This window comes from Fukomys damarensis, unplaced genomic scaffold (genome assembly GCF_012274545.1).
Source record: "Fukomys damarensis isolate Sample0158 unplaced genomic scaffold, DMR_v1.0_HiC HiC_scaffold_4, whole genome shotgun sequence".
NCBI classification, from domain to species: domain Eukaryota; kingdom Metazoa; phylum Chordata; class Mammalia; order Rodentia; family Bathyergidae; genus Fukomys; species Fukomys damarensis.
This window is the reverse complement of record NW_022900916.1, coordinates 51,998,863-52,023,576: the sequence shown is the minus strand read 5'-3', so window position 1 is coordinate 52,023,576 and position 24,714 is coordinate 51,998,863.

Genomic DNA, 24,714 nt, shown 5'->3' with positions numbered 1-24,714 from the left:
GTGGCTAAAGAAGACAAAAAGCCTAATTTGATATGTAACTATTACATCAAACCTGCAATCATCATCTGCTCACAAACACGCAACTGATCCATGATTACTGGAGACCAGTATGAGTCAGAAAGGGGACATAAAGGAAGACTAGGTAGCAAGGAACAAAATACAGCTAGATAGGAGGAATAAGTTTTAGAGTTCTGCTGCACAGTTAGGTGTCTGCAGTTTATGATAAACAATCATGCATTTCACATGTAATTAAAAGAGAAGAGCTTGAAGGCCCCCAAAATCAAGAAATGATGAGATGAAAATGCCAATCATCCAGATTTAATCATTACATATTGTATATATATATATATATATATTAAAATATCACACTGTATCCCATGAATAATTATGATTACAGTATTGGTTAAAAATGAGACATTTCAAAATATTTTAAAAGATAAAACCATAAAACAAATAAAGCAATGCAGCAAGTCCAGATAGTTTACAGTGGCGTTTTACCAAACCTTCAAATAAGTAACCCACAGTTTATGTTATATCTTTCTTGACATATACAAATGAAAGTTTATTAATTTCTTTTTCTGAAACTAGTATCACCTTCAAAGGAGAACCATCAAAATGTTCTTCACATAAATCTTTTCAAATATCTCAATAAAATTATTTGAATTATTCTGGTCCACTGCAGAATTTATAAAGTCAAGGTTGTTTGCAAGTACTGTTTTTTAATAATTTCACTTTGCTCAAATCCTCAAAACCTGAACTGATTTAGCATTCTTTTTGTAGAATAGTCGGTTTAAGTCGATATAGCCATTTTGGAAAACTTTTATTATTCATTAAGAAGAACCCATACTAACTCTTTTATTTAGCAGTTGTACTCCTACCTGTGTATAAACACAAGTAAAATACATGTGCTCAAAATGTTCATACAGATTGCTATAAGCACCATCATTTGTATGGGCTCACTGAACTTAAAATATCCAAGTGATTTTCAACAGTAACATGGAAAAAATACCTTGGGGAGGTCTCCCAAGAAGATGATATGTCATAATTCTTGTGAGGTTGCAGCTACTAATTTATTTATTCATTTTGTTATAAATTTTTAACACCTATTTCTGTATGAGTGAATGCTATACTTAAAAGCATATTTATATAAATTGGAGAAGTCATTTCAGCAATCCTTCTACAAGGTACAAGAGATTTGGGCTAATTTGATGGCAACAGAGATGGAAGGTAGATGGATTTGAGAATACATTTGAGAAGTAAAGAAATAGAAACTACAAGAGGTGCAGATAGACAGGGATAATAAAAAGGATTTTGTCTAAGTTAGCTTCAGTGACTTCAACAATAATATGTTTCCCTAGTTACTATTTTCAGCCCAAACCAGAAAAAAGAAAACAATTTCATTTGAGTCAGTAGTTACTTTGCAGTTTTGAATTGAGTTAAAATTTGGCGGAACCTCTGAATATTTTTTTATTTCAATACTTCTACATTTTATTTGAATGTATTATTCTCAGTGTAGATAATATTGGAAAGGACAAAGCAAAATATAACGAGAGGAGCTTCTCTCTTAGCAACTCACACTAGAGCTGAATGAATGATACAGATGTTACAAATTAAGGAAATTGAGGAAAATTTCAAGTGAATATTTGTGTGTAAAACTACAACTGCAGATAAGCTCTGGGATAACCTTAAATCTGTATTTATATAACTCTAACTACAAAAAGGTAAAGTGATTTATCATAGCTCTTGTTGAAAATGATTCATATGGACCAAACCCCCCGGTTTTTCAAGGTTGAAGATGTGAGATTTAGGGTTTGTAACCAGTAGCAGATGAAAGGGCTACTTTCCAATCCCTTGAGCACATTGCATCTATCTTGCTGTGGGACCTTTCTTTATCACTTCAACATAAGAACGTTCATTCTTTCGCTTTTCCGGGGCACTTGGCAATTCAAGGTCTAATCTGACAGCAGATACAGTGGATTTTTCCAGGACCACCTTGTGGTAGCAGCAGTAGAAAGACAAAGTAAAGCTTCAGAGTTTTGCATTTAGCTTTCAGTTTATAGGAGACTGGTGTCCAAGGAGGTGATCAAAAGCCAGCACTGATACTTAGATATATTTAACATGCTGTGACAATATCAGGAAGGGGAGTAGCTGTATAAAATTGGGCAAGCAATCAGAGGCACTGGGCATACCAGCTTGTAATATATCTGCAGCCATGACTAGAGAAGGTAAGAACAATTCAATTTCACAAATACAAACAGAGATCCTGAAAGATATGCTGAGAAATACTTCATTCTCTACTGTTTGAGATTATTGAAATCTTTTAAAATGAAAACGAAAAAAACTCTGTGATAGTTACAGCATTTCTGTGTAAGGGAAAAATGTTTATCATCATACGAAATTTTAGCATAAGAAGGCATACCGATATCTTCATAAACAAGATGCCTATGCTGCTTGGGATTTTCAAAATGCTGTTAAGTGGCATGTGGTTAAATATATTTAATGGAATAACTTTAATTCATGGAACAAATATTAATATTTATTCTTTTATGATTTTAAGAGGTATATAAGATTTCCTTCTTAATTTTATATTTAGTTTGTTATGCCAAACAGTTAACATACTCCAGAGTGAAGGAAATGACAGTGATTTCTCAACTTTACAAAATTAATATTTTCATAATTTGTTTGTATGGTATTTATGACAAAATACTTATTTTATTGTTGGTAAAGTACAGTTAAGTTTTCTGTAAAATGAATTATGCATACCCTTGTTTTAATAATTGTGTGGTATAAATAAACCAGGAATGATTAGTTAGCTTTGATTTAAAATGGTCTGTGTCTCCAGATTTGGAATAGCATTTAGGAAAAATAATATTAAGTACACTAGGATGAAAGTAGTTGGCACAGATATCTAGTGCTCCTGAAGGACTTGGATATAAGGATTTACACTCATCAGAAAACTGCTTCTTAGTTATTCTTAGTTGAAACATATGCACTATCAAGTCCCGCCAGGAAATAATTTACATAATCTTCCTTGACAAATTGGAGTCATAGATTTCCAGTTGCTAACCATAATACAGTAAAAGAAGTAATTGGATTAAAGTAAATTATTTTTAAAATATATTGGTTAATATCTTTAAATTGTGACACTGATATGTAGAAATTTAAAAATAAGTGAACAATTGATTTTGAACAGGGAATTAATCAAAGAGGTAAAGATAAAATATATTAAATTGTCAAGTTAAAAATTTGCCACAAAGTATATGCAACTTTAATAATATTAAACATTTATTTATTTGTTTGTTATCTCTATTGGCAAAAATATATTTTATTATGTAACATGAAATATGCATATATTGTAGAATGACTAATAGAGCTAATTAATGTCACATACTTATTATTTATTTTTGTGTGGTAAGAACACTTAAAATCTACTCAGTAATTTTCAATATTGAATAATACACTTTTAGTATAGAAAATTACAGCAACTGGAAAAAGTGAAATATTTTGTTATTTTAATTAAAATTAATTAAAATAATCTTTTAAATTCTTCAATTTTTTCATAACTATATGTAGAATTCAGATCTATTATAAGTTATTATAAAGCTTGACAATATCTTAATTGGGATTCCACTTTGAATCCAAATTTCAAATTTGGTTAATAATAAGGGCCTACCATGCAAGAATTCACAGTTCAAAATACTTCCCTTTGTTAAAACAATTGACCCCCAAAACAACACAAAACAACAAATATAATATCCAATTTCAATAATGATAAATTTGAAGTTCTGGCTAAGCTCTGTTTACCACTTCACAAAGATATCATGGCTATCAAATGTTCAATTGAAGATTAGATGACATTTTCTGATTTCCAATATACAGTGGTTTTCAGTGATAACTACTGATAAAAATATATTGATGAGAAGCTTTTATAAATCTATAATTTTTTCATCACTTTCTACATATTTGCGACTGATGGCAGTGAACTGAACTGAATGAATTTAATATCAACATGATCCTTGTAAACCATATGAGTAAAAGTGTCTTGAATTAATACATGAATTTTTTTCTAGGATCATTTTTCATGTTATTGTAGTTTTTCTGGACAAAATATTATAAATTATTTTGAAAATAAATTATTCAGAAAAATGTTATTAAATTTTAAAACATAATTTTGCTCTATTTTTTTCATAATCTCAAGGTATTTGTGAAAGTTTAATTTAATTGATTCCAACATATATTTATCAAGGGTAACAAAATGCCAAGTATTCTACTAGACACTTGTAGATATAATAAGACAAACATTTTCTACCCTGATGATATTTTCCTGGATCACATTCAGATTTAGACATCATAAGGTCTAGCAAAGAGCAATCGCTGTGAAATGGAGACATTGTCAAAAATAACAGAAGTCTTGTAATGCTGGAAAATATTGGAGCTGCAGCTCCTCCAGAGTTGAAAGGGCCTGCTGAGCTTTTCTTATATTCCAGTGAAACCATAAGGACCACACATTAGGACTGTAAATAAGTGAAAAATAGATCCATCTAATAAGAATAAAATGAATCTTGACAAAATAAATAATAGTAGAATAACTGTAAGTCAAAATGATATCCAAAACACTTAAAAAGAATAGTAAATAATTGAGATTCTCCAAAAAATAAAATTACGTTCACCATAAAATGCAAAATTACAAAACAGGCAAAAAAGAAAAAAACGAGTTTTACTCAGGAAGAAAGCAGTGAGTGGAAACAAAATTAGAGGACAGAGTTCAAGGCAAAGTGTTTTTATATGGGAAATCCACAATAGAAATAAAGAGCAAAATAAAACATAATAGGAATGGGGAGATGCTTGTCAAATGGGGAGGGGAGCAAGAGATAGAGGAAGGTGGGGAGAGATTGAAGGGAAAGAGAATGGAGATTTGAAAAGAATTAAAGAAAAAATGTAAACAGGGCTTTTGTAAATGGGCAAGTGACCAAGAGCAGAAAGAAGCAGGGAGGGATGGCAGGGTAAGGAGTCAACCACCACAACAACAAACAAGTAAACTGTTAAGTGCATGTTCTAACTCCCAACAAACTGACACATGTACTATGAACATTTACTAATTGTATACTCCAAGCATGTGCTCATAAAAAATAACAAACAAAAAAAAGCAAAAAAAGAGCAAGGACTTCAAAAGTGTTATTATAGATTAACGACTTAAGACAAGATATATTAACATATTTAGTGGTCAGATTGGACGTTAACTCAGAAACATAAAAGAAAAAAGAACTAGAAGGGAAATTGTGGAAGTGAAAACTACAATAGCTGATAATAAACAAGATGAGATTTGTGGTAAATAAGACACTCCTGCAATATTGGGTGAACTTGAAATCAAATTAATATAAATTATTTTACTATGTAATAACATCTTCCATGAGAATCCCTGAAATAATCTTTACATTCTCTTAGTAAAGTGTCCATCTTGCAAAGACTTGGGTATTTACACGTGTCTATTCCAAGACTTGGATCAGGAGATCAAAGCAGTAACTGTAGACACTTTGAAGAGCTCTATGGCAGACTGAGCTGTAGATTTGCTATTGAGATAGGAAGTAAAGATGGGCAGGGAGACTGGACCTGACTTTCTCCTGGCATCTTTTAGGCCTAAACACACACACATACACACACACGCACACGCACACGCACACACGCACGCACGCACGTACGCACACATGAGATATAGAGACAGAATGAGATCTTGATCTTATTCTTTCCACTTTGAGTTTACCCTTAAATAATTATTAGGTTTAGAGTCCTAGACTCATTGCTTACTGAGAAGTCAAAATTCATTTAGCAAGTAAGAGCCTCTCTCTCTCCTCCCCTCTCCTCTCTTCTCCTCTACTCTCCCCTTCCCTCGCCTTCCCCTACTTCATCCCAAGTTCTCAACCTGGCTTTGAATTTATCTGAAATTTTATTCAAATACTGTGTCTTTATGATGCAGCCCCAAAACATCGTAGCGTTACAGTCTTGTTGTGGAACACTTTCCATTGCATTAAAAATAATCACAAACCATATCACCAAATTTGGCGAAATGTTTCTATTTGATTAAGTAATATTCACTGAAATTTCATAACAAGAAAGAATTAGGAGAGAGTATAACAAAAACAGGAAAACAACATCCACAGTATCCACCATATGCCCTCTTCCTACCCTGATGGTGTTCTCCTTGGTAGCTCAAGATCCTCTTCACTCCAGCATTCTTCTCAGAGGTGGACTCAAATGTGCTGTGCTCCTCCCAATACTGATGCCCATCCTCCCTCTTCGCACTTCACGCTCTTCCTCAATGATACTTCTGGGTCTTTTCCAAGACGAGACTATAGTGTATTTTCCCTTGTCTCTTTTAATATATATTCATCAAATCAGCACAAAGGCCTGACACTGAACAGTGTGGTTGAAAGACTGGCAGAGTGTTGAAAAAAATTCCTCCTTAGAAAAGAGAGCTGGATATAAGAACATTAATCTCTGTGCTTCTTTTAGCTTGGTACTGCTTTCAATGTATATAAGTTCCATAATATTACATATGGGATTTTATGTACATGCATAATGATAAGTTAAATTCTCATGCATATTCTTTGATGCTCCTCTGCTTTTTGTGAAGCAGAATGTAAGGTGCTTGGCTATAGTATCATTACATTGCACAACCACCAGCAAGTCTCCTCTTGGAACCTTGGAAAAGACCCAAAGAGTTTGGAATCAATGGAATAAACATGACTTGAACCTTCATATACAAGCAAGGAGGTATTTATTTTCATTTATTTATTTTTAAAGGATTGAATTATTTACATTCCATGGTTCCATAACAATTTTAATTGTCTTTAATACTTATGAAGTGTTATATTGGAAAGAACTTTAAGAAGTCATGCACTCCACTTCTTGATTTAATTCCAATAAAGAATATTATTAAAATAAGTCTTTCAGAGACGATAGGGTATCAGGTGCAATGAGCATTATGCTTCAGCTTACTACCAATTGTATAAAATTTATATAAAATTGCCACTATCAAACATAGACCATGTTCTTAGGAGAAATTTATTGAAAACCAGATGATGAAGTTTAATGATTATGCCATAAATATATGTGATGGAGTAGATTAAAGTAAATTTTAATTAATTCAGAATATATTCTGAAAGAATCTTAAGCTAGTAAAACCCTTAACTTGTCACGTTTAAATTATCTTGACTTTTAGTCTTGCTTGTTGAGTAATGTTCAATGTTAAATTGTTCACGTCTTAACTGTTCCTCCAAAGCCATGTGCACCTGTATTTGGAGTTTTGGGGAGGTGACTGAACTAGCGAGGGTGGATCACTGACTTGCTCCTAGGACAGTGGTTCTGGTCTCCCTTCCTGGCTTCTCCCTTCCTATCTTCCTCCTGTCCACCATGAAATGAGCAGCTTTCTTCTGACAGACACTTCCACCATTCAGTTTTTGCATTTGAGTCCAGCAAACATGGACTGAAATGTGAAAAATGAACTAAAATAATCCCCTCCTTTAAGTTCTTTCTGGGTGTTGCATAGTGGTTCCAGTGAGGAAAAAGTGACTAAGACAACAGTCATCTACCAAATTTGATTTCCTTACCATCTTCTTCCTGTCTTTATCAACTGTCTTTTGGGGTTCCCCCTTTTCTGTTATTATCACCACAGACCAATCAGTTACTGTTATACGGACTTCTTACTTGTTTCTAGACTCAAGAATGAGGCCCCGATAATACCTGATATAATCAAGCACAAATGTAAGGCCATCTCCCTCATATTATTAATGACAGAATATACAGGTCATTTTCTATATTAAAACATAATATTATAATTAAAATGGTCTAATGTTTACTTAATATATTAGCACAGTTAAACTACATTTTTGAAATTATTTAGAAGTGTATTATTATAGTTTTAACCAGAACATTCAAATGGCCTGAAAAGATTTTAATAATCACTTTCCAATTTCCATTTTTCAAATTCAATATGACGAAGAATTTAAAAGATGATAACCCAAATATAGTGGCACATGCTTATAATCCCAACACTCAGGAGGCTGAGGCAGAAATACTACTATGAGTTGAAGGCCAACGTGGGTGACATAGTGAGTTCAAGGCCTGTCTGAACAATATAGTGAGATTCTATCTTAAAAAAAAAATTTATGACACAAATATCACTTAGTGCAGACAGCTTGAAAATGTTCATCCTGAGAATTCTTGAAGGAATAGAATACTTCAAAAATCACATTACTTAAGCCTTTGTAAATATTGAATGTAATTTCTCATGATTAAGAAGCTCTATTGTTTCCTGGGCTTTTTTTTTCATATAAAACTTTTGTTTTCACCTAGTAATAACTATAGAGGAAAGAGTTGCTGTTCGGGGTTAAATGTGTTGAGGTCTGATTTCAAACTTAGATTGCTAAATAACATTCAAAGATCCAGCATTGCCTCTACCCTGTTTCTTTCTAGTCTTCCAACACCTGACAGTTGTTATTTAGCAACTGGCCTTTAATTACTTTGCTGTTTGCAGGCCAAAATACTTTTGTATTAATATTTTAATTGTTCACTTAACAAAGATATCCAGTTAAAAATTAATGTTGTTGCAATCCCAGAGAATGAGTTCTGTTTGGCTAGGAAGTAGACCAACTAAATTAAAATAAAAGCAAAACTAAAATAGAAAATAAGAATATAAATGGGCCGGGGATTTAGCTCAGTGGTGCCACTGCCTGCCTCGCAAGTACAAGGACCAAAGTTTGATTCCTGGTAACAAAAAAAATAAAATAAAAAATAAAAAGAACCAAAGGAGAAACAACATGCACTAGATTCATTTTTCAATATTGCAAATATAGGATCAGGAAGAATTAGACTTTCATACATATATATAGGATATTAAAGTTAGCAAAGGGTAAAAAATAGTTAACCACAAAATTTTAATACTCCACACTACTAGATTTTGTCAAAAAAATTTTTAAATAAGAGAAATGTTTTTGCTAAAAGCAACAAAGACTCCCGTGAATAAGGTTTATGAGATCTCTGATGTTTGAATTATTCTACTACTGTACTTTTATATTTACAGCCTTCAAAAATATGTTGCATACACTGATATCTATTAAGCACATTGCTCTTAAGGAACAATGAATATCTTGTTATTTTTTATAAGACTATAATGCAGGAACTGACATGATTGAATACAATCAGCTGGCCAGAGCATTGATATTGACTTATCAACAGTTACTTTTAATTCTGTATTTTAAAAAATGGGGAATAAATTGTTATTTATAATCTATCTGAACTCTCCTACAAAATGTCAGTGATTTTTATAAAACAAAGCCAGTATTCAGTGAGGACTCACTTCTCAGATTTTAATCAGAGAATACTGTACATATAAAGCAGAAATTTGAACTATTTATTTAAAATTTATTTTATTTACAAATAATAGAAGTCATTTGCAAATTTAATAAATTGGCTAACTTAAGCCCTCAGATTCAGGTAATGCTAAATTAAAATGGTGAATGAAGAAGTAATGAATTTATTTTAATGTTGTGTCATTTTTTGCAATGGTAAAATTAAACATTTTTATTGAATTGAATTTCATTTGAATTTAACATGTATTCCTTGATATAATCAAAGAAATACTTTTGTGTCTTGTATTTTAGTCCACTTGGTGCTGACTCTTTCAAAATTGCAGAAACATTTTTTGAGGTATGGAACATGTTTCTTTCAAAGATGACTGTAGTTGTAATATTCAAAAACAGAGAATATAGCATATCTACTCAAAATGCATGTAAAAATAAACAGAAGGTACGTCTTATGAGCCACATTTATTATCTTCATAAAAAATTTATACACTAGCTAATATTTTCACTGTTTGTAAAAAGTAATGGAGAGTTTGAAAGGCTAACTTGCCTAGGACTCAATTTATGTTCTATACGCTGTACATATTATATGTAAAGAAACAAGAAAGTAAGCATGCAAGAAGAATAGTTGTTCATTTTATTGAAATTCTTCTCTTTTCTCCTAGATTATAAGCAAGGACATTTCATCCAGTAAAGCTTCTAACACAGTGCCTTGCATACAAAAATGATTTAACTGACATATAATAAATAAACACTTTTTGGATGAAGTTTATGTCTCTAAGTTGTGGTACACTGCAGTTTGAGAACTAATATTCTAATTTGCAGATTATATTTTTTCTATTTTTTGGTACTTCTAGATCACCTGAAATAATTGGTGACTGTGTATTTTTAGCATTTTGTGCCCAAATCTCATGAACTCTCACTTGTAAATCCATCTCACTCCCTTGTAGTTTCAGCAAATATCGGGATCTGTTTTATTTGTGTCACTAAGGTTACAGTGCAAATATATCATTCAAATTCAAGTAATCATGGTAATCTTCAAAAATGTAGGGTTGTGGTTTTTTTTGCCAAATATTCTTATTTTTTATACAGCAGGAATAAACTGAAACTTTTTGTTTGTTTGTTTGTTTTTGTTTTTTGAGACAGGGTCTCACTATATAGTTGAGACTGACCTGGAACTCACTATGTAGCCCAGGCTGGTCTCGAACTCACAGCGATCCTCCTGCCTCAGCCTCCTGAGTGCTGGGATTACAGGCGTGCACCACCACGCCTGGACAATAAGCTGAAAATTTAAATTAACACCTCTTCCTTTTGCTTATTGTTTAGGACTAGAAGCAGAATACTGTTTAGGAGAACGGTATTCTTTAGTTTAGGAAAGTATACACACATTCCACAGAAAAAAATATTCCAATAGGTTTCTAAGCCATGGAAATGCAAAGATGATTTGACTTAATAAGGAAATTAATATTCTCCACAATAATATGGAAATGAATCTTTATTTCTGGGAATTTTGTCAAGTTTTTTAGACACTGCTGGAATTTGTGTACCAGCTGAGAGTGCTCCTCTTCTAGGGTAGCAAACTATTTTCGATGACGACACAGTGACGTAAGTCTAAGGAGAGATCTAGAAAGCACCTCTCTGTAAAGGAGCAGAGCCAAGGACTATAATCAAAATGTTATCCCATATTCCACATTAAAATGTCCTTTATTGCTTTGTATGTTTCAATAACAGTTTAATAACGTCATGGGCTGACCTAGTCAATTGTGGTTTGTAGTTCTCCTATGAAGAAGTACCACTGTGAGAGGCATAAAACTTGAGAAGGGGCTCTGTGATACATGTCGCCTTCCTCACTTCCTCCTTACTGGAGCAGAATGGCCAACACCCACAATCTGAAGGAGGGTAGGTTTATTTGGCTCATGTTTTGCCTCATTGTCAGCCTGCTCTGAGGCCTGAACAGCACATCAGAAGGGAGTAGCTGAGGAAAGCGACTTGCGTCTTGGCAGCCAGGAAATAGCACAGGGAGGAGCTAAGGGCAAGAATAAACCCTTCCAGGTCTTGTTACCAATGACCCGCCTCCAAGTAGACCCCTACTCCCTGAGGAATTTTTTGCCATGGAATTTATCAATGAATGAATCTACTGATGACTAGAGCACCCCAAGATCCAGTCAAGTCTTAAACACATAAGACACTGGGTGGACATTTTAGATCTAAACCATAGCATTCTACCTGCGGCCCCCAAAGGACTATTTACGTCTCATCACATAGAATGCGTTTTGTTCACCTCTAAGACTCACCAGCGGCTCACTAGTTCCATCATTGCTACAAACGTCAAGTTTTAAGTCTCTTCTGTATCCAAGAAAAAAACCTTATCTGTGAGTCCCTGTTTTTTTTTAAAAACTGTGTTAATCGCTTTCAATGTACAATGATACATGATAAACATTCCCGTTCAGAAAGAGAGAAAAGAGAAATAGAAAGGAGCTAGATAAAAATAGAAATATAAAGATGATATTTTATAGTCATTCTCTGATTAAAAGTCCATTTTTACACCAAATTTAATCAATACTTATTAAATTTCTGAAAATGTATATAATGTAGTTAAATATGAATTTCTCAAAATTTTACAGCCACTAAAATAAAAACAATTGCAAGACTCTATCTGTGAAATTCTTGCAATTCAGTCCCTAACTTTTTATGCCTTCAATCAGTAATGATGACACTCTTTTTATTATTGGCCTATGAAAAGTAGATATTTGAAATATCAATGTCAAGCAGACATTTCTAGTGTATGTTATATTTTATGAATATTAGTAAAATACTTTATCTGTTTAACAAAGTAATGTTTAAGCTCACTAAACATCTTATAAATTTGCTTATGTGTTTCTCCTTTGAGCTCTTCTTTGATGACTCAGTTGAGCTCTTTGCCTGTTAACTCTCTATTTCAGGGCCCATGAGATCAATTTTGGGGGAGTTCAGGTTTGTCAAAGCATCTTGCTGTTTATTTTCTTGTTTCTGTTTTTGAGCGGAGGGCTGAAGGTCAGCTGGCGGGGGGAACCTCCATCACTACTCTCTAGATTACTTTAGTTAGATTCTGTCTTCCTGTGATGTGTCCTTGGAATTTTTTTAATGTTTTGGTGTTTATACCCTTGTTTAGCCTACTCAGGGTAATAGAGTTGTTCCCGTCCCTGGATTAGGAGGAGAGAGCAACTGTCAGTTGTATCCTCATCTATATAACTTACATCAGCCACATAATTCAAAACTTGAACTGGAAATTTTCCAATTTATTTTTCCTCTAAAAACTTCAGGAAAACAGTGGATGGGTGTCGGTGACAAACGCTGAGAAATGTAATGATGAAAGAAGCAGCCAGGAGGAGAAAAGAAGGAAAATAGTTCAGAGAAAGGGAAGAGGGAAACAGAAAACAATGAAAATAATAAGAGAGGACTTTGGTGATTTTATTTTCGTATCCGGAATGGGGGCTTTGTTAGGCTGTCTGTGAAAGCAAGGAAAAGAAAGGCAAGGAGAGAAGGTATTTCTGGAGTTTGGGTGAGAACTGATTTATAAATCTACAGAAAGCTCGTGTTTTAATCCTCTGTCGATGATTTGTGGTGGTGGTTACTCTAATATGATCATGAAAGACTTATTCAATCTAAAACATGAATTAATTTTTATTTTCCACTTCACATATATAAACCCCTCTTTAGTAGACAGTTCTAGAGATACCAGATAAAAGGAGACTAAGAAAAGAAGAAAGAAGATAATAAAATATTTTGAAAAGACATATGCAGGTTTAAGAGTAGAAAATTTGTTCTGTGCTGGCAGAGTTCTGTTTGATTTCAGTTGTGTTTCTATGGGCATTATTAGCCAGATGTGCCTTTCCTATGATAAGACACTGTGAACTGGTCCGGTGGGGAGGATGACAGAGCCCTTGGTCAAGCACTTAGTCATCTCCTAAATTCTGGGGGGCTTCTCCCTACCCTGATTCCTCCACTGCAACCCCTGTAGCTGTTTACGTCTGTTCCTTCCACATCTCTGTGGTGAGTATGCTGTACACCTCCCTCTAGTCCCCAGCACTCCGTTCTATTGCTCCATGTTCTCTAAGCTCTCTCTCCACACTTCCCTTCTGTCATGAATCTCTATCCAGCCCAGACAAAATTTAAGGATTCTTCCTAATTTTAGACATTGACTTTACACCATATAAAAATGAATGAGAAATTAATGATGAACTTAACACTGAGATCTTAAACACTGAAACTCCTAGAAGAAAATGTAGGGAAAATTCTTTATGACACTGTCCTAGATCAATGATGGTGAACCTTTTACAGACCAAGTGCCCAAACTACAACCCCCAAAACCCACTTATTTATTACAAGGTGACAACACTACAATTAAAGCTGAATGATGATGTCTTAGTTTAGAAAAAAAGACTCATATATTAACATCTTTTGTCTTAAAAGCAAGGCACAATAACAGCTTTCAATTATACAAACAGCTTTTTTACTGAAAGTAAAACTTTGGGTTTGGTGTGCTTTTGCATAATTAATGTGATCTTTGCCATTGTATGCATGCTGACAATCTATCAAATCTTGGCTAGGGAAACTTCACTTGTGTTCTGACAGCATGCGCTCCATAGGGTTACCACCCATGGTCTAGGTGATACTTTTTTGGATAGAACCCTCACAGCATCAGCAACAACAAAATAGGCAAGTGAAATTACATGAAATTAGACTAAAAATCCTCTCTACACAAAAGAACTAATCAATATAGTTTGCTTGTTTTCCATTACCTTTGTACTTTGCTTCCTTTTATTCTTATTCATTTTCATTTTCACACAAAAATGGCCTGTGTGCACTGACGGAAGTGAGAAGCACATGGTTTCAGTTGGACAAATACAAACTTGGGAAGTTTGATCACAAGTTTTTTTTTTATTTTACCCAGAGTGCCAGAGAGTAGAATGGTTTTGAATTTGACTGGATAAGAAATCTAAACGTGAAATATTCTCCATTGAGATTTTGAGTATCTCTTCTCTCATTAGGGGGTTGATGGTAAACCTGTCCTATTCTAGTCATAAACATCTCCAAGTCCTAAACACGTACTCTTTTCTCGCCATACTTTTGTGTCCAAATCAGTAAGTTACAGGATTAGAAAGATCCCAAGCCGTCGATTGGGTACTTGAAAAAAGATGAATAATGATTACCTTTTCTGCATCTTCAAAGGAAAACAAGTTTCTCACTTGGTTAACTTTTAATCTGCATAATTCCAGGAGGACTGAGAAACACACAGTATGAATTCACAAGTTCCCTGTGAACCTATGATTAGTCAAACTGTTGTTTTTTATTTGAAAATATATTCTTGCATGTGTTATTTAAATCAGTACTGTCAGGTCAAAGGAATGATTTGAGGAGATGAATCCTTCTAAGAAATTTTGACAGAGTTAATGGCCACTTATTCCAAAAAGAAAGAAGAATGATGCAAGTCTACTTTTTGTTCTACTTCAGTTCATTTGTATGCATGTTTTTTTTTCTTTGTGTGGGATTAGAGGCTACAGTGATAAGCAATGTGCTACATGAGAATGTAATTAGGAGCTTTTCAGATAACCATGTCAGAAGTGAAATACTGAAGAGTAAACTAATGTTTTGCTTGATGTGTTTGAGGGAAATTGATGTTTTAAACTGACATGGGGGGGTAAGTCCTACTTGAATTTAATACAACAGAAAATCAGAAAATAGAGGTGACACATTCTGCTAGTGTCAAGGAATTAGCACAATTTCAATTCTTTTCCTCATAAAATATAATAACTGCACCATTTTTGGAATCAGCATGGGTCTTCTATTTAATATTCGTGTGATCCTCTACAGTTTGATAGCTTGGGAAAAAAGATGAGAAAAGCAAAGCTTTAAATAAAGCAATCAAAGGAATACTAAAGCAGTTAAATGTATTAGGATTGCTTTTAAAATTAAATGTATTAAATTAATTTTAATTAAATTTTTTGTTTTTGTTTTTGTTTGGTCTTTTTTTTTTTTACTTCTCTTAGTGAAGCTGGCACTCTCCATACTCTCCATTTTCTTTTGTACTGGGGATTGAACTCGGGTCTTTGTGCTTGTGAGGCAGGTGGTGGCACCACTGAGCTAAATCCCCAGCCTTTCAGTTCAATTCTATTTAAAAATTATTTGGACTTGTTTTGTTTTTTCTGTGAACTCATGAATGACCAGAATCAGATGAGGAAGAGTATGTTTAGTGCATAGTTAAAACACAGATATTTTGTTCTACTTTATATTTCGAGGCTAAAATCTTTTAAATGTAGGAATGAAACATTAAGTACTATGAATTGTAGGTAATAGAGGAAAAGAATGTCAAGGGCATCACAGGAAAAAGTCTACAAAGACAATAGGACTCATCTAAATTTTTCCACATTTCAATTAAAAGAAGTATTCCCCCAAAACAAAGAGAAGAGCTCCTCTTGCACATTACTTGTTTTGTGAATAGTTATACTCTTACTACGCAAAGTATGGTTTATGAATCAGCAGTCTCAGCATCACACAGTCTTACTAGAAATGCAAAATAGCAAGACCTAATCCAGACCTTCTGAATCATAATTAACATTAAAATAAAATACCCAAGATTAGTTAAGTCCTTGATGCATAGTAATGTTATAGACCTGTTGTGGTTTGGATCTACAACATTTCCCAAAAGGCTCATGTGTTCAGAAGTAGAATTTTCTGGAGGGTTCCAAATTCATCAGTCAATCAATCCAGGGGTAGATCTGATGGCATTAATGGGAACTGATAAAAACTCAGTAAGGAGCCTAATTTATGGGAGTGGGTCAGAGGAGCATGAACTTACAACTATCTCCTGACTCTAGACCCTTCCTCTCTGTCTCTGTTTCTCTGTTTCCTCTGTCTCTGTCTGTTTCTGGTTGTCCCTTTGCCCTACTCTCCTTCCTAGCTTCCGTGAGGGGAACATCTTCGTCCACTATGTCCTTCCTTCATAAAATATGCTTCACATCAGATCTCAGCAAAGGAGCCAGCTGGCCATGGACTGAGAACTCTGAAACCATGAGTAAAAACAATTCTTTCCTCCTTTAAGTTGTTTTCCTTAAGTATTTTGCCATAGCGATGGAAAGCGACCACAAGCGACTACTGCTAAGAATTCGGGACCTCCAGTAGAATTTTCTACAGTGATGAAAATGCTCTTTGCTGCACAGTTTAGCAACCAGGGGCCACAGTAGCTATTGAGATCTTCAAATATGATGTGTCAAGAGCTCATCTTTTTATTTTGTATGATTTTAGTTAATTTATTTGATTTACTTAAATTAAAAGAATCATACCTGCCTAGTGGCTGTCAAGTTCAGCTATAACTATTTATTCAAACATATTTGTGAGAATAATGTAAGTCTTCTGAAGCTGTAGGAAATTTGTTTGATTTACCCACTAGCCCTCCATCCTGGGCATAAATAGTACACAATATTTCTTTTTCTTTTTTTTCTCTCTCTCTTTTTTTTTTTTTTTTTTTTTTTTTTTGTACCAGGGATCAAATTTAGGACCTTGCAAGGCAGGCAGCAGCACCACTAGGCTAATCTCCAGCCCAGTACACAATATTTCTAAGAGTTACTTATTTATATATCATCTAGATAGTTTCTAAGATGTACTTATTTCCCACTATAGTTAACACATTATATTCTCACTATAGTTAACACTCATTATATTCCCGCCATCCAACCAACACCAAGATTAGCTATAAGCTTCTCAAGAGAGATGGAGTCCTAATAATCTTTATATTTCCATGTACCTAGTCTCAAATTTGGCATTTTCAATATACTTGAATAGCATTGAATTGAACTGGAAAAAGAATAAACCCAGGGATATTTATTTTAATGATTACTAAAACATAGAATTAAGTTTGATGTGATATTACCTTGATCATATCTAGTAGTTCTCATCTAACTAAAAAACACAAATAACTATTATAAGATAACAAAAACTTACACAGCTATAATCAGTTTCAAACCTTCGAAATCAGGCTGATGTAAGGAGAATACCAACGATAATGATAAATATATTATGCAAACTGGCTATATTATTTATGAAAAATACTCAAAGCAATATTTTTTACTGTTGGTTTTGAATTCACAAATGCACCAGAAGTGGATTTGGGACACAAAAGAGGAAAAGCTTCTTGCAGTAGGTGACTAGCCCAACCCTCACACTGAAGGGGGAATTTTCAAATGCTTTTCTGTCAAATAGTGCAAGCTGCCAAGTAAACAGCTTAAGGCCCAAGCAAATGCTTTTGTAATATCATCTTTTGCCCCTCAGACCAGGGATTGAGTCTATGGCAATAGTGGATTCTATCTTTGGACTCCACAGACTTTCTTATCACAATGTTCAAATTGTGTGCTTTGTGAATAAACTCTTACTTTCATGGATTCGATGTGCTTAGCTGTTTCCACTGACTTGTTATTCAGTATGTCTACTTACAATTTAAATTATCCATACTTTCACATTATTTAAATTTATCAGACAATAGGAATAAGATATATTCAAAATATTTTACTATGCTGATTTCATCTTTGTAGCTCATTTTTAAATTATTTGAGAACCCTCATTAAGAACTCTGGTAAATAGAGGGCTTAGTAAATAATTTGTTTTAGTCTTTTATTATAAAAATTTTAAAACATTCCACAAATAGAGGTAACTTTTGTTTTATTAAAATCTATGTCCCCGTCACTCACCCTCAAAAGTGACCAACATTCTAATTTCATCTCTCTTTCACCTTTGTTTATTGAAGAATTTAGAAACGAAGCTCCACCACAGTATTATTACATCTGTAAGTACTCCGAAGCTCTGACACATACAATTTTTAAAAAATAAAACTTCAGTACTGCTCTCACAACCCACCAAAATAACAAAAATTTATCATCTAACATTCAGCCCTTTCAGAAATATCCCTGGTTATCTCATAATTATCTTCTCACAGCTGGCTGATTTGAATAAAAATCCAAACAAGGTGCAAATTATATTTGCCTGCTGTGACTCTTAAAATACGTTTTTTAAAAAATGGCGGTAAAAAATCTCAACAGAATTCAGGTACATGATATAGCAATGTTAACTATAAACAACGTGTACAGGAGCTCTCTGGAAAGCATTCACCTCCCGTAACCGAAACTTTATACCTGTTAAACAGGAAGTATCCACTCCCCTCCTCCTAACCCCGTGAAAGCATCCATTCCCTTGTGTTTCACTCTTTTAAATAACTCATAGCAATGGATTCTGCAGTGTTTCTCCTTTTTGACACCGGCTTATTTCACTTAGAATAATGCCTTCCATGTTCAACCATGATTGTATATAAAGTGGGATATGCTTCTTTAAGACTGAATAATCCATAATATTCACATTCCATGGTGTCTGAATAATAAATATTCTACAGTTCAATTGACAACAATCCCTCCTTTATTTGCATATATTTGTCAAAGAAACTGAGTCATTGGTGCTTTAAGATTTCCTACATTCTAGCCTAGGCTGGTCTCGAACTCATAGCGATCTTCCTGCCTCAGCCTCCCGAGTGCTGGTATTACAGGCTTGCGCCACCTCTCCAGGCTAGTGTGGTATTCTTAATGTGTGCATTTTCTAGCCCCTACATTTCCTGTAAGTCTGTGTCTAGTGCAGAGATTTATTAGATCCAAGTCCAAAGTCCTTTAGCAAGCATTCCTCATAATAGTTTTCTGTCTTGTTATTTCATCACAGCTGAAATCCTTCTTTACAAATTAGGTGTAAAACTGGAAGTAATGCATGGGGCATATCCTCTTTCAAAGAATATTTGACACTTATTCAGGAGTTTGACTATGAAAATGGAGTCCTAGGAGGCTTTCTCAAAATATTTTTACTATAACAGGAGATCTACTTTAGATTTTTTAATTCATTCTAGTTTATTGGATTTTCATAGTTTCAGAGAAAACCGGACTGAAACACACAAAAAATTAACTACTGCATCCCTCAAGGGAACTGTCTGCCTCATAGGAACTACTATGAATGAGTTTGGAAAAATACATCAGCCAGAAAGACATCAAACCTGGTTTACTGGCTGCCTTACATGGCAGGTGGCAGACATCCACCCAAAACTTGGTTTAGGTGTGAAGACAGATTGTACATACACACATACATACACACGTCATGAAGGCATAAAGCACATAGCGGGCGTTTCTGAGGAAAACAGGGCAGGCTCAAACAGCAGGTATAAATACGGTTGGAGACAGCAGAGAAAAGCCCTAGTTCTGCTGCATTAGTTAGAGGTTGGGGCTCAGGTGAGGAGCCCTATGTGGTTTGAACAGGCCACCTCTAAGCATTCTTGTGGGATTTCCTGGATGTGCAGAGGAGGGGAAGAAATAGGAAGGCTTAGCAAGTGTCACAAACAGCAAAATTGGAGTTGATTAGATATTTGATTCAATGAATGGAAAATACAGTGAATAGGAGGCATGAAGGCATTTGTGGCCTTTGCTTTTAAAGATGTACCATAGGTATGGAGCACTGTCCTGTACGTATGATACTCGTTCTTTATTTATGTTTTCCATTTAATACATTGCAAAATGTTACTTATGAGTTGACTGTTACCAACTTCCTTTACATATGAGGGAACTGAAGTGCAATGACATTAAAATACTTGCTCAATGTCATTTAGCTAAAAGTGGTGGCTTCAGACTTAAAAATCCAGGCAGTGTGCTCCAGAGAGGCACTTCTAACCACAGTGTATACACCAGTGCCTTGCAAACTTTGAATATATAAGAATCGCGTGAAGAACTTGTGAAACCATAAATGGCCAGATAATCCGTACTCCCAGAGTCTATGAATCAGTTGGCCTGAGTTGGATGGAAAACTGTCTTTGTAGAATTGCTAGGATATTTTTATATGAGACAGTGCTTTCAGAACCCCTGTTATAAATACATTTATCAGAACTTTTATAAGTATATGTGATCCAGTCACTTTTTTAGTGGTATAGCCTCATTAAAGTTTATACAGCTGGATTTAGCACAACTAATACAAGCATATTAATCGCACTGCAGTAGCGCTCACTCTAAATCTGGGAATTATTTAGCAAGAGCTTGGTATTAGAAAGCCCTAGACTTTCTTTCTGATTGTACTATGACAAAGCTACGAAACATTAGAAGTGATGCTAATAACTGACTCCTTCTGTTACCCATAAGATAGGGAAGTGCTCATAACCAGTCATGTGACTGTTGTAAAGATTAGATGAAAACCTGTGTCTAAAACGATTAGCAAATATGTCAGTACTGCAGCATGGCATTAAAGGTTATTTATAACTTATGTCTGTCCAGTTTGAGATTTAAATATTTTCGGCATTCCTCAGTTTTCAGTGGTACAGCAACTGTTTTAAAAACTGGGCACGAACTATCTTTGAATGAGCACAAATTATACTCTTTTTTATAAACTTTATATATATATATATATGTGTGTGTGTGTGTGTGCATATATATATGAGTACAAATTATACTCTTTTTTTATAAACTTTACATATATATATATATATGTATATTCAAAAAAATCAAGTGTGTACTTTCCGTCGTGTGGGAGAACACAAAAGAATTGTTTAAGGAACTCATACAACTTGTGGCAAAGTCTTGTAGAGTAACAGAATAATTTTTTCAACCATATTCTTAAACAAAATATTCTGATGTTTGTCCAACCAAGGATCAATTTAGTCATTTCCTGTTTAAAATTAACTCCTATCAAAAAAAATAGATTACACTTGGCTGAAATAATTGGATGATAGTTAATATTTTCTATTTTTCAGTCAAGACTTCTGGCAATTTAGCAGAAGTTACACGTTTTACTTTGTTGCCTCACAGAACAGAATAAATTCTAACCATCGGGTTTTGTGTGAGCTCTAAATCCTCTGACTTTGTACTGCACTGCCCTCTGGAGGAGAAAGTTCCACATAGCTCATGCACTGTAATTTCAGGGAAATTCAGACAACCTACGCTTTACCAATGTGTGATTCATGAAACTAGTGCCCCGAAAAAACAGATTTAAAATATGCATTATAAGATCAAAATTGAAATTATTTCGTATGAATGAGTAAACATTTCTTTTACTAAATATTTTTATCAAGTATTTTAGCTTAAATTGTTTCTTGGTCAATCTTTAAATGAATTGAATTTTTTCATATTTTAGAGCAATAGTTCAAATTCTAAACATCAGAATTTCTGATATTGCATTTATCTCTTTTACTTTGAATACGTATGAAATTTTAATTTTGAATGCGTATGAAGAATAAGTGTTTAGTTTTCAAATTCACTTATTCTACACTTTTGTAAATATCCGAGGGTTAATCTTTTACAAGGCATACGCTGCATAAAACTGCACAATGTAATAAAATTATTCTTTACAACAAACACATAGATGTTGGTTAGGTTTTGTTATAATAGTAAGCTGTTAAAATATATCTGTAAAAATCAATGTATTGAAGTTGATAATCAGTGAAACTAAGAAAGATGAAAAAATATTTAAACAGATCTAAAGGACTTTATCTTTCTTGCACGTTGAAATTCTTTTGAAATGAGTGTAATGAAAACAAAGTCAAGATGAACTTCCTGAAATAAAATTTTCAAAAAATTGCGAAGTGATAACATTAACACTATGAATATCCCGCATTAGTATCTGTTTTTTATTTGGTTTGCATGAGCTTAGTATAAGAAAGGTTACTTTGTGGTTTTCTATTGTACTTCAGGTTAGAACTTCAAGATCTCCATGGACAAGACCTTTATGCTAAGAAATAGATTTTTACCAAAGGAAGGATAAAACAAGAAATAAAGAATATAGCAATATTCAATATTTGTTCTATTTTCCTTTCCTATTCTTGCTAGGTTTTTCAGTCAAAAAATTAAAAATTACCCACACGCTGACCTCAGATTGCTGAGTAATATTCCACATAAGCAAGTACTCATTTAACCCTCGTAAGCTGCTGATCCAATTCAGAATGAGTTTACCAAAAACTGTGGCATTAAAGTGGTAAGTGCTGCTTATCTCTCACAGATGTTTTTTCAGCTGCTATCACTTTATGCTTATTCCAGATCATCCTGCATAAAGATTTAAAAGCAAACTGGTCACTTTACATACGCAATACAAATGGCCAATTAATAGAAACAAATCAAAACTTGAGAATAAACTTCCCGATTACACTGCATTGGGGATTAATGTATAAGAAAATCACAGAGACTGAAATACAGGTTATTTTGAGTAATATTTATTTTATTGGAGAAGCAATATTGAAAATACCCATTAATGTCTATATCAACAATTTGAAACCTACAGAACTGTGTTATAAAAGTAGTACTGTGTTTCCTTGATCACTTCGTTGATTCATTTAATACTTGTTTACTAAATGCCAGCCATCTACAAGTGCTGCTGCCTTTGATCAGCTAAAGTAGAAATCAAGTAAAGCTGTACTTTGAAGTATGTGGCTATCCATCTCTATTCATTGCTCTCTCTGCACTGGAATCATTATCCACCTACAATGTCTATTTCAATATTTCAATAGAAATAATAGTCTTACGTAAGCTAGAATTAGATACAAGATGATACTATATGTAAAGTGCCTCATTTATGTATTGTAAAATTATTGTTTACTTGGCAAAGCATTGGAATATATTTACGTTTTTTCTTCCAGTTATAAGCCTTTTATAATGAATGTTCATGCAATCAAATTTTACTAAATCCATTTATTAAGAGAAGAGTCCTTGGGTCACTATTTCATTGTATTACATTGTCTTTCTGGTGTATTTTAGCCCTCGCTTAATACAGCTAATTCTGAACTCATTAATATCAATTGCAAATTTGCTTCATCCAACTCTGAGTACCAAAATATTTTAATGTTTATGGCAGTAATTTTATAACTTCATACTTATCTGTTTTATCTGTTAATCACCATAATCTGAATTAATCTAGTTACACATCTGGTTTATTAAATATTTTCTCAAGATCCCAGAGAATTACAAAATATTTCAGGGTATTATCCACATGCATATGTATTTTCATTTTGCTTAACCTTTCCTTTCAATTCTGCCTTTCTGTGGTTAATTTTTAAAATAAAATTTAAAGAAAAAATTAAACTGGTTGATGCTACTAAAACACTTTCCTGGCATAGAGTATTGTTAATTTCAAAATAGGTGCATGAAAAATTTCTCATTTGCTGAATTTCTCCAAGATGGAATTTGAAGTAGGTTTTTTTCACCCCCCAGAATGCATTTCTGTCATAATCTGTAAAGACTATAACATATAAGTTTCAACTCTAGTTGCATTTGCATACCTTTAATTGTTCTTTGTATTATGTCACTTGTTTTTATTTATTTGAAAATCTAGGCACCTGAAATGAGATATTTGATTTTAGGTGCTCATTTTTTTCCACTCTCTGTTTAAGCACAGTGGCACCAAAAGGCACAATGCTAGTAACACCATTTATTTTCTTAATGTGTTGGTTTCCATTTGTAATGGAGAAATAATTTAAGGACAAAGTTATAAGAACAATTGCAGACCAGTCTTCAAACATTAGAATCTGGTGAGCAGAAGTTCCATGTGCTAAATGCAAATGATGTATCCATTTCCAAAGAGTAAATTACTGAATTTTAAGCAATTCACACCTCTCCAAACTTCACAGTGGAGGCAACCTCAACTTTTGATCAATAGTTTTTCAAAAGTTTTTGATAGACTTAGACATTGTCAGTTTAGAGAGCTGTCATACATCCATCACTCACAGAAATTATCTGTCTCTTAAGCTAATGATCTTCAGCACATTTTATGACCCTCAAGAGGGAATGTAACCCACTAATGTGTTTTCTGTAGATAATCTATAGGTAGGAGTTTCAGCATATACCAGTTAAAACAAGAAAACTATCCTAGTTGACCTTAAAAGGCTAAAAGGAAGCATGTAATTTTTAAAAGTTTAGTTGAAAAATATATGCTAAAATATGACCTTAAAATTAGAAATTTTCATCTAAGTATGACTTAACAATTTAAGAAAATATATAGAATATTACCTGTGACTGTTTAAATAAAAACAGAATATAATATTCATTAAGCAATTGACAGTAATTTAATTTTTTTTTTACTTAGAGAGACACTTAACAGTAAGTTTTCTAATATAGTGGAGATTTTGGATCTCTTACAAGTTGAAAATTGCCCTGATTTAATTAACCTTGGGTTGTTTTTCATCCTGATCTTCTTTTTCCTAAAATCCAATCCTGAGAAAGGAAAACTTTTTCAACAAATAGTGCTGGGAAAACTGGATGTCACATGCAAAGGAATGAAGTTGGACCTTTATCTTATACAGCACAAAAATAACTAACTCAAAGAC